At 37.3% G+C, this 16,414-nt stretch overlaps 1 protein-coding gene across 1 annotated transcript in view; it reads left to right on the forward strand.

Moving 5' to 3' along the window:
* The window catches only part of Sugct (succinyl-CoA:glutarate-CoA transferase), a 653,069-nt gene that overhangs the window by 302,256 nt on the left and 334,399 nt on the right, over positions 1–16,414 (forward strand). The window lies entirely within an intron of this gene.

The raw sequence follows: 16,414 nt of genomic DNA on the forward strand, positions 1-16,414 counted from the left end.
GCCATTCTGACAGGTGTAAGATGGTATCTTAAAGTTGTCTTGATTTGCATTTCCCTGATCGCTAAGGAAGTTGAGCATGACCTTAGGTGTCTTTTGGCCATTTGAACTTCTTCTGTTGAGAGATCTCTGTTCAACTCAGCGGTTCTTTATTCTTGATGTCTTGTTGGTCATAGTGCCTTAGAAAAGCACCTGATAGTACTTAAGATGGTGCCCTTTATATTTTATTCTTGTTAAGGCTACTCTTGACTTATCTATGCCCATGGACAGAGTCATATCTACTCTAGCTATATAACTCATTCACTAAAATCGTACTCTGCTACTATCTTATGAAAATGTATTAACAAATTCTCTGCCAGCAGTGTGCAGCCCTCACTCATTTGTGATTGACACTTCTTTATAGTTTTTAATTTTCCATAGAACATTTTTTTGAAGTATGATTTCTGTTTGAAGTGTTTTATTCTTTTCCTCTGGTGAATTACAGAGTTTCTTGGCCCTGGGTACAAGGAACTGGTCACTTGCATTCAGATGTGGGGATGGGTCACTGGTTCTGTGGCCCGATGCCCCATGTGTGCTGTGCCAGGACAGCTGCTTGCTCAATTAGAAATCACTTTGGGTGAAGTACAAGGCCTGGAACAAGGCACAGGAAGGAAGTCCCTGATGAGGTGAAAAGCAGTATGTCCAGCTCTTGATGGGGGGAAGGGGAACAGGGAACTCAAAGACTAGAGGAGAATCTTGTGTGCCACTTATCAAGTAGACCACTTACTTCCCACTGTGATTAGAAATTCTTTGTAGAAAATGAACATTTACTTGATGGTAAAAATTATTTCCAACCCCAAAGTTTCATCATATGTTTGTTTTCCAAGAAAAGTTGAATTTTTATCTCAACTGAAAAGCAACAGATGATACATTTTGTCTTGGCTAAATGGAAGGTTGTCTACTTCTTAATCCTCTGATTAAATGATCTGCTCTTTGAATGGTTCACGTGACCCCTGTGAGTTTCCACTGTTAATCACAAATACTACAGGGGCTTTGGCCTGAGTGTACAAATAGTTCTGAGATGTTTTGATTCAAAACTCTTGAAGTGATAGTTTTATTGTTTTCCTCACCCAGTGACAAATTATACGAGGGAAGCTCTATGCATTATACAGTGTAATATAGATTATCTACACATATATCTTAATAGCTAGCCTGTTTCCCAAATGCATTCTTAAAATAACTGTTTTTAATCAGGCCAAGATCGTGCAGTACATTAAAGGCATTCTCAAAACGTTTCAACAGCTTACTAGATGACCTCAGCACGGTCTTATGAACATGCCCTTGGGAACATGTGCATGAGATGCATTGTGGTTTGAGGGTTTCCAACTCAAACAAACTTAAAAGAAAATGCAGCTTTTTAATAGAAACTATTCAAATTCTTGCAAAACTAGGTATGGATCCTACTACAGAGAGGGGTTTTAAAGCACCATTATCTACACTGAGATCAAGGAACATTCCAACCTGCCTCAGGATTGCCCTGCAGACTCTTCCTGCTCATTCTTGAGTATCATCATCTTATATTGAACTGCTTGTTAAGAAGTATGAATGATTAGAGCACCTAAGATTTCTTCGTCCTTGATGTCATGGCCTGAGGGTGGGGAAGAAGGGCCAAGGGTGTCACAAATGGGTGTTAATTGCCATAGTTTCCCATTTGTACCACACAAGTTGAATATGTCAGGTGTAAGACATCACCAGGAAGCATCACTTCTGAGAAATATTGTGAGAGAAACATCAGGATTATTGAAATATCGCAGCTGGCCCTGATTTTAACTGGTGCCAAACACCTGCATCTCTAACAGGAACCAAAACAAAACCCCACCCTGTGGCCGCGTGCCATCTCTTAACAGCCGTCTCTAACTTTGCATCCCATCAAATTTAGTTTTAGCGTTTCCTACAGGAATCTTATTCTTCTCATCCCAGAAGGTCATTACAACTCTTTTTGTAAATATTTCATATGGGATAAACGTATCATAGAAACAAAGTGAAGTATTGAAATACTTGACGGCTGAAAACTGTTGTTTTCATCTCATCATTTGTGAAAGTCTGTGAAGTTAGTGGTTTTATTAATCTCAAGGCTAGCTCATATTTTCTAAGTGATTTTATTTTATCCCATTTGGAAAAATTTCTGAGCATCTGGAAAAAAGACTTTAATATAGTAAGCATCAGAGGAACCACAAAATAGTGGCTGCCTTTTGACAGACACACACACATACAACACACACACACACTGAGAACTGATACTAAATACTATCTTTAATTAGTGTTATTCTTTAACAGAGTTGCTTGGGTTTTAGGGAGTTATACAAGGCTTATGTCCTTATCTAATACTATAGGAAAATGCCTGGACTCTGCCTGTTTGTTGTGGGATTTCTATCTGTTTAGCCAATGACCTTTGGAGCACAAGACCGTTCTGCATACATGACTACTTAAAAGCTGAGGATGAGGGGTCTTGCACTCTCTTGCTTTCCTGCTGAGGTGGTTGGATTTGAGTGCCCCTGGGCAGAATGGCAGCACAGTGCAGCCGAATTTCAGTGGCATCTAATGTGTATCAGTGAGTGTTTATCACCACTTTATACCTAAATAAATTCTTGATACCCTTTAACAGACTCACATGATTTCACATAACACTTGTTGATAAAGGTCTAAGTAAAATAGTTTGTCTATTAATTAGTTCTGTGGCAGTTTGAATGTAATTGGATCCCATAATCTCATAGGGAATGGTACTATTAGGAGATGTTACTTTGTTGGAGTGGGCATGGCCTTGTTGAAGGAAGTGTGTCACTATGGGGGTGGGCTTTGAGGTTTCCCATGCTCAGGATCTCAGTAAACTTCCTGTTGCCTGCAAAATGTAGGACCCTCAGCTATCTCTCCAATAGCACATCTGCTCACACATGCTGTGGTCCCTGCCACGATGATAATGGACTGAACATTGGAAATTGTAAGCTGCCATCTCAAATGAATGTTCTCCTTTCTAAGAGTTGCCATGGTCATGGTGTATCTTTACAATAATAGAATCCTGAACTAAGATGAGTTCTGGGGTTATATTGTGTTCATGATAAAGTTTGACTGAATATCAGAGAAGCAGAGCAGCCGGTCACTAGCTCTTACCTCTACAAAATCCTCAGACTGAATGGGATATCTATCCTGTCTCTCAAGTCCTCTGACTGAATGATGTTTCTACACAATCTCAGACTGAATGCTGAGCTCCTGTCTCCTTCTGCCATATATTCCTCGCTCTTCCCAATCATATCACTTCCTGTCTCCACCTCCCTAGTGCTGGGTTAAAGGAGCGAGCCACCACCAGTTGGCTCTGTTACACTTTTAGACTATTTTAATCTTGTGTAGCACAGGGTGGCCTTGAGTTCATAGAGATCTGTCTGCCTCTGTCTCCCCAGTGCTGGGATTAAAGATGTGTGCTACCACTGCCTGGCTTCTATGGCTAACTAGTGTGGCTAGATTTCAGGCAAGCTTTATGTGTTATAGCACAAACAAAATATCACCACAAAGTTCCTAATAAACAAAAGTAATATGAAAAATAAAATTTGCATTTATTACTTATTTTATTACTTACAAGTTATTTGATTTATGGGATCTGGGCATGATATGTCCAACTTTTGAAGAAATGATGCATTTTAAATCTGGGTGAATAGCAAAAATATGAATTTGTCTTATTTTAAAATATTATGTGTAAGACAGAAACATCCCATTTTATATTTTGAGTAGAAGAATCCCAATATAATATTTGTGTTACAATTTAAGAAGAAACTTAGTAAAATGTAAGGCTAATATTATCTGCATATCATGCTAATTTTAAATAGACATACCTAGGAAGCTTAGGTACCTTCTGAACAGACATTAAGTTGCTTGAACCATCACCCTGATTTGCATCTAGGTAGCCCACTGGAATGCCTTAAACAGCATCTGACTGAACCCTTCAGAAAATGTAAAAGGCATGCTTTGGACTCAAAGGAAGCCACAGCAATTTAGACTACTCATTCTACAAACAGGAATGGGTGGCCTGCTGTACATTTTGTCTCCTATTAGGAATCTTGTATGGGAGGGGATGGTGAAAGCCCACAAATGAAGAAGACATACTGTCAAGCAGGAGGTGGCGGTCTGCTTTATGGAGAAGGTGTTCTGTGCCGCCGAGGCATCATAACTAAATACTGAGTGTCTGAATAGCCAGAGATGATGCACATAAGTCACTGTGAGATTTCCAGTTCAGTAGTTTAACCGAAGTATGGAATATAACAAAGAGCTGCCTTCATCGTGAAACTTGCCAAAGAATTCTTCATCCCTTTAAATGCCTCTTGTAATTAGTCAATCACATTGTTGGTCCCCCCCGCCAAAGTAATTAGGAAAATGACAGTGTAGGGTCCCAGCTTTTACTGTTTAGTGATCTTGACGTATCTCCTATCTGAGGATATGGCAGTTTTCTTGGTATATTATAAAGTGACTTCCTGGGTCTGTCTTTGACACTGTGTCTCCTCCTGATGAGCCTGCACAGCGTGCAGCTAATTTCTCAGCTCCAAATATAAAACCTGCATTTTCTGAACATTCTCACACTATTTCAGAGTAGACTTCCACAGCATTATCATTGACTTTTACCAGATCTTGACCTTTTCATCCAGAGACACAATCTGTTTTTTGGTGTGTACAGGCTGAATATCAGGAAAGGTTAATTGTGTTTTCTGGGGACATTTTGAGACCCTGAACGAATTCTAATAAGGCATGCTGATAAGTATAAGTAATACTGAAAGATATTTAAATATTTATCTGGTCTTTGGAACCTGTTTTTTTTTTTTTTTTTTTTTATCCCTGCAGCAATGTTGTTTTGCCATTCTCATCTCAAGTCTCTGGATGCTATAGGTTGCTGCAATGTGAGTGGCATCTACCTAGATAATCATAAAACTATCTAGGAATTATTTTCAGTTTTGCATAATTTGATATTATTTTAGTTTTCATTAATATCTCTCAGCTCAATCAACTAATTTATATCTTAAGCATTTTTTTGCGAAATTTCTATTTTATAGCAATTTATCTGTATTTCCTTTTGTGAAAGCTCCATTTAATATATCTGATTGACTATTTCTTTTTTAGTTTTTATTTTTGTGTGAAACTCAAATCTTTTATAGTTTAAAAGGGAAAGTTGTTGCTTAAATTATTTCTATTCTAGCAACAGGAAAATATAATAAATGATCATCTCTCTATTCCAATACATTGTTAGACTTAGGGACTTTGTTCCTGCTGGCTGCTTTTGAAGAGCTGAAAAGCAAAATAGAAAGCTTTTATAGAAAACTGTATTACTTGGTTGAAAGTTAGAAGGGAGTTTGAAAAGACTGTAAAAACATAGTCATTCATAACTGAGGGGACAGTATTATTCATACATCAATTATTCCTGGATTAATTACCGTTCTATTATAAATGCAATGAAAGCCCCAGTGGGATGTTTTCCAACTTGATTATTTTTCTGGGCTATTTGGAAAAATATTTGAACAAAAGTAGCAACTATTTGGATGGTGAGATAGTTCATGAGGTAAAGGTACGTACTGTCAAGTCTGATGACAAAATTAAATCCCTGGAACCCATAAAGTGGACAGAAAGAACTGACTTCCTCAAATTGTTGTCTGATATCTTCTCATGTGCTGTGACTTGCACATGCGCATATACACACATAATACACAAGCAAATGACATAAAATTAAGATGGATAACAAATGTTACAGAGGTCTAAAAGATATATGTAAAGTATGTATACCACTAGAGGGAAGCATGTATTAGCATACCGTGCTGGATAGTTTTATGTCAACTCGACACAAGCTAAAGTCTTTGGAGAGGAGGGAACCTCAGTTAAGAGACTGCCTCCATATGATCTGGCCTCAGGCAAGATAGTGATTGATGGAGAAGACCTAGCCCATTGTGGGTGGTGCTATCTCTGGGCTAGTGGTCCTGGATTCTATAAGAAAGTAGGTTGAGCAAGTCATGATGAGCAAGCCAGTAAGTAGTACCCCTACATTGCATCTACATTAGCTCCTGCCTCCAGGTTCCTGCCCTGTTTGAGTTCCTGTTCTGACTTCCTTCAGTGATGGGCTATGATGTGGGAGTGTAAAACAAATAAATCCCTTCCTCAACTTGCTTTTGTCATGGTGTTCCATCACAGCAACAGTAACCTAATGAAGACACATGTGTATAGTCAAGCCACAATAACTGAAAGTATGGTCCTATTAGAGGACAGAGGAATAAGCGAATGGAATGTGAAGGGAAACTGAAAAATTATTTCATAGATTTGTTAGGGATAGAAAGAGAATGTCAAAAGGACAAAGATTGATGTTACTCAAAGGAAATGAGCAATATTTTTGACACAATTTATGCTCAATAAGTAATAAATGCCCTAGGGTTTGTTTTAAATTGAAACTATTTTTAGTTTATTTTTACTGTCTCTTCTTTTGTAATTTAAAATGTAATTACATATTTGCCTCCTTTCCTTTCCTCCCTGCAGCCCTTTCTATGTATCCTCCTTGCTGCAACCATTTAATTCAGTTCCTTATGTTGTGGTGAGACCCCAACCTTGACATTATTTTCATAGCTATTTCATAACTGTAAATTTTGCTACAGTTATTAACCATAATAAAATAGCTAAAACTCAGAATATCTCATATGCAACTCTGGTGAAAGGGTCCTTTGATTTCAAAAGGGTTGCAATCCATAGGTTGAGAATCACTGCTTTATGGGTTAGCTAGCCACTTGTTTGATATGAGATTTGATCTACATGAAGGAATCATGCCTGGAGCCATGAACACTGTCAATATCATGGCTAAGATAGGAATAGGTTTTGGTGGGGAAACCAGCAGTTGTTTCACTAAGTGGTAATGCTGTCAAATTGCCTTTGAAATATTTTTGTTCATTTCTATAGATTTGTACTGCTCTCAGCCTTGAGGTAACGAAACCTCAGAAAAGAATTTTTTTAAATACTCTTAAGTATAAAGATCTTCATTCTCTATCCCAAATGAGATTAATTAATTACAGCAAAACTAAAGAACAGTTTATCTTTTTGGCATACCTTTCCTCTAGAATGCAGCCTTTCTTTCACTGAAGAAGATATGAGAGGCAGGGCCCACTTTTACTGTGAAATGTGACTGCACGAGATTCTTTGGTGGCAAATCTTTTTTTGTATGGGCCCATTCTAGCTGTAAGAAACTAAATAAGGGTAACAAAACATACGTTCTTTAGTGGGTTGTATACCTAGAGATTTTAATAACTTGTATAGGCATGAGTGGAAGAAAAATGATGTGCTTTCCTGGAATATAGCTTCTGAAGCCAAGGTGAAGGGACGAGAGGAACAGCAGCACGCCCCCTAGGGAGTGAAAATACAGTCCCAGTGTATAGGAGTAGGATGGGTGGAGAGGAAACTCCCAGTGTCTTGAACGTACTTACTTGGAATGGAATGGCTTGGTTGAAACTGTATGTGAACTATAGGGCTCAGTGTTAATGGAGGGGCTAATAGAGTGAGCCATGCTCTAATGCTTTAGTCTTCATTCTATTAAAACTGAATAAATTTTCTTGATTGCTTCATGTTTATGGCCTTACAATGCTTCCTAGAATTGAATATTTATTTATTTATTACGTTTCAATTAGAAGATAATTATATCATTTCCCTCTTCCTTTCCTCTCTCCAGCCTAGCCCATATCTCTTCCTTCTAACCTCTCCAGTAAGAATAGTGGGGGGGAAACAGGAAAAAAAGCACAGAAAATATTTTCAACAAAATTGTAGAAGAATATTTCTCTAACCCAAAGAAGGGGATGCCTATAAAGAAGCATACAGAACACCAAATAGATTCACCAAGAAAAGAAAGTTCCCTCAGCACATAATAATCAAAACATTAATTTTTCAGAACAAAGAAATAATACTGAATTCTGCAAGGGGAAAAGCCTAAGTAACATATAAAGGCAGACTTATTAGAGTAATACCTGACTTCTGAATTGAAGCTCTAAAAGCAATAATGGCCTGGACAGATGTGCTACAGATTCTAAGAGATCAGATACCATTCCAGAATACTATACCCAGCAAAACTTTTAATCAGAATAGATGGAGATAACAAGACATTTCATAAAACCCAACTAAAAGCAACACACACATACACTCAAGTATGCTTGCATGTGTGCATCTACAAATTCAGCTCTACAGAAGGTGCTATAAGGAAAACTCCAGTGAAAAATGGTTGACCACATACAAGAAAATGCAAGGAATAAATAATCCCATATCAGCAAATCAAGAGGGAACACATATGTGCACACACACGCACAACACAACACACATACACATACACTACAATAGCAAAATAATAGTAATCTAATACTGCTAATTTGATATAACTGAATATCAGTAGATTTTATTCTTCAATAAAAAGATACAGATGAACAGAATGGGTGGGAAAACAGGATCCACCCTTCTGCTACTTCTAACAAACAAACCTCACTAGTAAGGATTAACATCATCTCAGGGCAAAAGGAGGGAAAAAGATATTCCAAGCAAAAGGAACTTAGAAACAAACTGGTATAGCCATTTTAATATCTGACAAAATACAGTTCATACCAAAGCTAATGAAATGAGATAGGGAATGACACTATATCCTTTTTTGTTTATTTTTATTATATTTTTGGTATTTGAAACAATTTTTATTTAAAAAATATTCTGATCATATTTTTCCCCTCACTTCCAGATCTTCTTCCTCTTCTTAGGCACCCAAATTTAAGTTCTTTCTCAAAAACAAACAAAAACCCAATACAACAAAACTCCCTGAAACAAACAAAAAACAAAATAGAACCACAACCCAAAAGAAAGGAAAACAAAGCCGGGCGGTGGTGGCGCACACCTTTAATCCCAGCACAGGAGGCAGAGGCAGGTGGATCTCTGTGAGTTCGAGGCCAGCCTGGTCTACAAGAGCTAGTTCCAGGACAGGCTCCAAAGCTACAGAGAAACCCTGTCTCGCAAAAACAAAAAAGAAAGAAAGAAAAACAAAAGAAAGAAAAACAAAAGGAAATAAGCAAGCAAGCAAACAAATAATACTACATTGTGACCACCTAAAAACAACAGCAAAAACCAGAGTCCATTATATGTTGGTCAGTTACTCCTAAACATAAGGCCTGCCCTGGAGTGGTTGATGTACCCAGCATCACTCTATTGAAGAAAACTGAATTTCCCTCTTTCAGCAGGGTTTTGTTTTTCAATAAGAGAAAAAGAAAGAAGAAAGAAAATGAGTGAGTGAGAACTGAAGCACTGTGGGAGGCATCTTTTCCTCTAGGATGTAAGATGATAAATAATCTGTTGACCATCTTGGGTACAGTATTCATTGAGCTGCGATTGAATTGATACAGCCTACTGCAAGCCCTGTTCTAGGCCATCTTAGATTATAAAATCTGTTTTCAAATATTTGCCCCAGAAAAGACTGAATTCCCTATTCCAAGAAGCCCATTTTTACTTATTCTCAAACTGTCACTAAAACATGAAGAAGCCAGAACCTAATTACAGAGATGACCACAGACAAGGCAAAATGCTTCTCAACATGCTGGAGCCCATTTATACACGTCACTCAATGACATCACAGCTTTGAAAATGTTTAGATGGTGTAGTCAGAGATCATTAGAGGAGTTACCTAGAGGCAATTGTGGATGTGTGGGCTTTAGAACATTGTCAAACTTTTTATTAGAATTTCAGATAATTAAAAAGACCCAGAAACATGAATGTGGAAAAGATGATCCTTGGCATTAAAGGTGCTGTGCTCCTCCAGGCCTCATAGGACGAGCACAAACCCCTGTCTGAGACCTGAATATTCAGATTCATTTTTTAATCAAGTATTTCATGAATATCAAAGGACAAAGCAGCATGGAACATTCTGGGGAGACAGAGTCACCATACTCAGTTTAGTTTATAAAGTTAGTATAAAATTGAGTAATAGGTAGGAACACCAAGTAATTTATTGCCATCAAAGCTTTGCTATCAAAGCTGGGGAGTGCTTCAAAGCCCATGTACAGCCAAATTAGTATCAGGCTACTGTTGATAAGATGGGGGATTTAAAAAAACAATGTAGTTTTGTCTTTCTTTATTTCTTCATTTCTGTCTTCTTCTTCTTCTTCTTCTTCTTCTTCTTCTTCTTCTTCTTCTTCTTCTTCTTCTTCTTCTTCTTCTTCTTCTTCTTCTTCTTCTTCTTCTTCTTCTTCTTCTTCTTCTTCTTCTTCTTCTTCTTCTTCTTCTTCTTCTTCTTCTTCTTTTTGTTTCTCTGTAGCTTTGGAGCCTATCCTGGAACTAGCTCTTGTAGACCAGACAGGCCTCAAACTCACAGAGATCCACTTGCCTCTGCCTCCTGAGTGCTGGGATTAAAGGCATGTGCCACCACTGCCCGGCTATCTTTCTTTTAAAATGTTAAACAATTAGATTTAAAGGATGATGGTATGGAGAGTCCAGTGCACCCTCTCTTGGCTTCTGCTGGTGAGGTATCTTACTTAAGTCTAGTATGAGAGTAAAACCAAGAATCTGGCATTGGCATGACAAAATATCTCTTGTTGATACTCTGGCCTGAAGCTCTATATCATTTTATTATGTGTGTAAATTTGTGTAATCCTAAGAACAATCAAGATGCAGAAATTGTCTATAACCATAAGGCTCCCACTGTAGCCATCATCTCACAAGTACTTGCCAATCATTTATTCGTCTTCAATCTGTACAGTTTCCTCAAGAGAGCTATGTAAATGGATCCACACAGCATGTGACCGTTTAGAACAGCTTTATAGAGCCATTTTAAAAATTCACTTACTTTTCCTTTTAAAATAAGTAATGCACATTACACAGACTTGCCCAGTCACCCATCACCACTTCCTGATTGCAGGACATTTCAGAATAACTATAGCCTATTAGCAATCACTCCTCCTACCTTCCAAGTGACCACTAATCTCTTCTCTGCTTCTACTGATTTCTATTTGTTTCTTTCATATGAATAAAATCATTTAAAATGTGCTCTTTTTATTATCTTCATTCACAATAAGTAGTGTTTTTAAGATTAGTTTGTTATAGCATATACAATCAGTACTTTATCTATATGGCTGTATTTCCTTGTATGGAATACGACATTTGACCATCCGTTTCCAGCCAATAGGTTGTATCCTTATTTGGGCTATTATGCATAGTATGTCTATAAATATTCTTGTATAGGCTGTTATGTAGGCATATGTGTAGGTTAATGTTTTAAGTGTCTAAGGTGTCTAAAAGCTGAACTTTTTTACGTTCTCCCCAGTGATGAGTGAAGCTTTCTGTTTCTCTACAGTCCCAACAACTCTTACTTTACCTTCTCACCTTACTTCTTCTTTTGTGTAAAAACAGTATGTTCCCAAAAGTGATACCTCTTGGTCTTTTGGCATTTCTATTTTTAGTGTTTTGAGGACCTCCATATTAAGTTCCATAATGGATGCATCAATTTTCTTTTACACTAGATCAGAAGGGTTTTCATTTTTCACATCTTTGCCAGCATTTATTTGTTTTCTTGAATAATTATTGTTATTGAGCATGAGTCCTTGAGACTTTCTAGATAGACAAATCTCATTTGGGAGTTAGCCACCATATCTCCTTGGTCTCTCCTTATCGTCCGTGGTGTAGGAGAAGGACACAGTGGAAAAGATGATGATATCTGCGTGATATCCTTTCTTTTGCTAACATCAATTTGATAGCTCTGGCAATTTTGCCCAAGTATGTGAGATGCTATCATTAGGAAAACCTGGGTGAGAACGCAGGAATTCTTTTAGCTGATTTTATTCTTCTCTGAAATGTTATGAAATATTTTGGTGAGTAAACAAAGTTATAAAGGTACAACAAAGCATGAGAGAGATCACAGGGTGCTGCATGTGCTGTGCTGTTATATGTACAATGATTCAGCATGTTCTTTGATCTGATAACAAAAGGCTGAGAAAATTTCCATAGCATATGTCTGAATGAAATCTGAAATAAATTTCCATGAATAGAAGTTATAATTAAAATTGTGACTGATGAATTCATAAAGGTGAAGCGAGCTATTTTTAAGTTTTATTAGCTTATAATGGCAAACAACAAACTATTTTTGCTTAAAAATTAATACAAATGTTTTTTCTTGCAGTGAGGTAGATATTAAGGTAGATTCAGTGTGAAATTCTGGTGTGGAGTTGCAATAATTCAGATAGAAATTTAGATAATTTAGAAAGCTATCCAATGAACTGCAATGAGAAAGCCCTTTCAGGTGCTCATTTGTTTCAGAAAGTGAGGAAATGGCAGATGAACACAGCCTGTTAGAACTTATGGAGTTTACCTTATCTTTAAAAGGACTGAGTTGGAGAATTTCATAATTTCCCATCTACATTTATAGTAAAACCACAAAAATCCTCAAAAAAAAAAAAAAAGAAGAAAGGAAGTCAGATTTCCCCCATTATGTGAAAATAACCTTGAGGCTACATATCCTTGGGTCCTTTTTTTCTTTCTTCGGACAGAGTCTCACTGTAGTCCAGGTTGTCCTCACATCTGCAGTCTTCTTTCCTTGGTGTTAGGATAGCTAACATTTACATCAACCTTCATCACTGGAATGTTGGGATTCAATGAATTCATAAATCACTTTTAGTAGTATAGACATTTCCACCTTGTTCATTCTGCCACTAGTGTGTTCTTTAATTTCTGTCTTGTTTATTAAAATTTTCATTGTATATGTCTTCCACCTTTTTGGTTAAGTTAATTTATAGATTTTTCTGAGACTCTAGTGGATGGGACTCATAGTGATATATGAAAGACTTAATTTGATTTGTTAGAGCCTTGTTTTCTAGGCCCAAGTAGAATTCTTGAGCTGTCAGCGTGGAGTATGGAGAGATGATGGGAATTCTAGGTGTCAGGATGGTACTTCCTTCTTCTCAAATGTGAAGCTAGAGCAGGGGCCCTTTTCTGTTATAAATATGCTTATCTTTGACAGTAGTTTTTAATCCCATTTGCATGCTATTATACAGGTTAAACAAGAATCTGTGTTAATAATTTAAGTGTCTGTTTCCTCCAACAGTTGGAATTCAATATAGAAAATAATAGGATGGCAGGTACTGATTGAAAGAGTTCTAACAAGCAAAGAGGCCTTAGTGTATCCTCTGCTTGAACATCTATTTTCACGTTGGCTTTTTGTACCAATTACTGTTTATCCTTATTATGGAGAGGGATGCAGAAAAGTTTCTGTAAATTCATGACCTACTTTGGAGACAATGAATACAGAACTGATTAGCATTTAGGAATCACATATAGTAACAATGAAATAGGAATCAAGTTGGAAAGATATTGCATTTATGTCCCGGAAGTAAGAGCCTGCAGGTACTGGATGGTTAGGGGTTTTGAGAAAGGAAGAAAGGTGGTGAAAGTGGCCTTTGCCATTCTTGCCCATGATGAACACTATAGAAAAGCACAAATTAAGAGACAGGGCAATTCTAACTATGTAATTTAATTAGGTTGTGTAGACTTGGGTTCTGGTTAATTTTGGTGTGTGATGTTTTTGCTTATTTGCAAGGTTTTTTATATAATGTTTACTTTTTAAAAGAGAGTCTTTTAGTAATCTAGGATGAGCTAAGGGAGGAAAACAGAGGAGAGGGGGGAGGTTGGGATGGAGAGAAGTGATGTATAGAAGAATCTGGGCAAAAAGGTACACGGATTTTGTGATTTCTTGAATGAGAGAGTAAAGAAAGAGGAATATTCCAGAATATTGAGTTCTCAAGCTTGGGTATTAGAAAATAAATAATATATTTACAAAGCTAGTTCATCAAAGAGAGCCTTTTATTTCCTGATTTTTCAACCATTTACACTCTTAGGCACTTTTCTGCTTCTTGAGTTCTTTTATAGTTCCTGTCCACTGACACTGAGAACATGCGCTAATTAGATAAGGGAGCAGAGGTGGGGACAATGGGGTGGAAATCAGAGCTGGGCAGACTTGCGGGCCATCTGGCTGATTTCTTTCCACCTTCCTTGTCGCCACGGCTATTCAATACATCTGGCTATCTGGACTTCAACCAACTCCCACTTGGGACCCAAATGCAGGATATCAAAATGAAGTAGTTCTTGTTCTTTTGACCTTGAAAGTGAAAATTCTGATCCGTTTTATCAGTGCCACTTGCTTTGAATGTACGCAGCAGGCCTTTACCAAGGCCTCGCAAGAGTTTTGTCTATAGATGGGCATTTAGGGCACTCACTATTCTCCCTATTTTTTCTTCAGTATTAATTTTCTTCATGCCCTGCATAGATAAAGTCACGTGGACATAGCAATTGTGGCCTTGGCATAGAATGAATGCTCAAAGAGAAACAACATGCCATTAAAAGTGCCCTGCTCCTAGAGAATGCTCTGTTGTCTAGTGGGAGTCATCCTGACAGGGTCTCAGATGACAGGTTGCTCCACCGATTATGTTAATGTTTGGAGCAGTGTCTCAGCACTGCTGTATATAAATATCACATCCATACACATTACAGGGTTTTACCCCAGAAAGATATGGTTATCTTTGACAGCCTGAGAATATGTATCTTTGTGTGTTCCCAGATGACGCTAGTGTTGTTAGTTCAGGGCCAACTATTGGGAAGCAGTAGTTTATGAAGGGTTGAGGGAACGAAGCTCATGTTTATGATGGAGTCTGTTGCTCTGCAGTTAGGAATTCTGCTCCCTCTGGCTGTACATTCTGAACCCCAGTCAGCTGTGCTCTTTGTTTTCTGAAGTAGCAGAAACCAGTCAACAGGTGACAAGTTATATTACTTCACTTTCTTTGAATTTTCCCAGGGAGAGCTAAGTTTACCACTGTTAGTGCTGGCACTTTTCTGTTATTTCAAGGATTTGTTGGTTTTTCCAAGGTGGTTTTCCCTTGGTGCCAGGGATGTGAATAGGAACATTATGATGGTGTTCGGTATGTCTTGGTATTTGAATAGTGTAGAATTTATACTTTTAATTCTAATGTTTTATCTCTGCTCTTCTTTCTTATGTCTTTTCTAGTTCTTGATTAATTGCAGTCACAAATGGCCTCACTTATGAACATACTTGTAAATAAATATAGCAATGTGGTTTTGGGCACCTCAGAAATGAAAGTTCAAACCACTTGGAACTCTAGCTGACATTCCTTTAAGTCTTTATGAACTAAATATTCTTTTCTGTGATGCCAAAAAAAGGTTCTGTGTGATCATCTAAAGTTTGAAATTCTTTCTCAAATCAAAGACACTGCCAAACTCAGAAACAACTGTGTGAAGGAAATGTGTGGAAACACCACTCATTACAGGTTGGTTTATAAAAAGAGCTGCAGATTGATAGGTCTTTGAAAAATGTTTGGTGACACAAAACTCTTTCAATCAGTTCCAAATCCAGCAACCCTCTTGTTGCGTTAGATTTCCATCCCCTCACTTTCCTTTTCTTCCTAACAGAGACAGACACATCCCTTTTTGTGTCCTATTTTCGATGACTGATGGAAAAGTAAACACCCAATATGAGCATGTGGGCATGGTTTATTTCTTTTTGCATTGACTAGAAGGCAGTGTTGAAAAGGAGACGCTGCTGTCATTTCACAATGTAGGAAATTCAGAAAAGGTGTGAGAGCTGTTTGAAATAATTTCTATTTTTAGGCTATGCCATTCATGAGGGTATGTAGTCTTTCCTTTAGAGAAGGAATTTGTTTAAAGTCTATCTGAGATCTTTTGGTGACAAATAAACAATGTGTTCAAAAGAAAGCCTTGTAATTTTTTCATTAGATGATTCATGCTTAAAAATGTCAAATGATCGGGAATGAAAGGCCCAGTGATCAGGGCATTAGAAACATATGGTTCTGGGGATCATGAAGCTTGCCAACTCTAAATATGGAATCTCAGTCCCTTTCTTTGTCCTTATAAAGATGACAGAGTCTTTTACGCCTAGTATTTTTCCTTTTTTCCTTTTCAATTCACTGTTGTACATGTCTTTTCCATGTGAGGCAGTCCAGTACAGTGGATACGGGTGATGGAGACAGTTTGCTTTGGTTAAATTCTAACTCTATTACTTATTTACTGTTTGTCTTGAGAAAGCTGCTTAGCCTTTCTGTACTTCTATCTCCTGATGTGTAAAATGAAGATAGGCTTTTTACCTTGAAAGACAAAGGAAGATGATAATGCATACAAATCTCTGAGAACAATTCTGGGTACATAGTATTCTGTTAATGCTGGTTTTTGTTTATTTGTTTTGACTAAATTTCCTCGATTTGATTCATTGTTTTACTCTGGGCAAGAAGATTAAGGCAGCCTCATTATAAATTGTTATTTGAAATATCAGTTACTAATGATTCAGACTTTAAATGGCTTAATGTTATGAGTATAGATTGTTATTTTGTAAAAATTG

Source organism: Alexandromys fortis, unplaced genomic scaffold (genome assembly GCF_014885135.2).
Source record: "Alexandromys fortis isolate MF-2015 unplaced genomic scaffold, M_Fortis_MF-2015_v1.1 scaffold_5, whole genome shotgun sequence".
Classification (NCBI taxonomy): domain Eukaryota; kingdom Metazoa; phylum Chordata; class Mammalia; order Rodentia; family Cricetidae; genus Alexandromys; species Alexandromys fortis.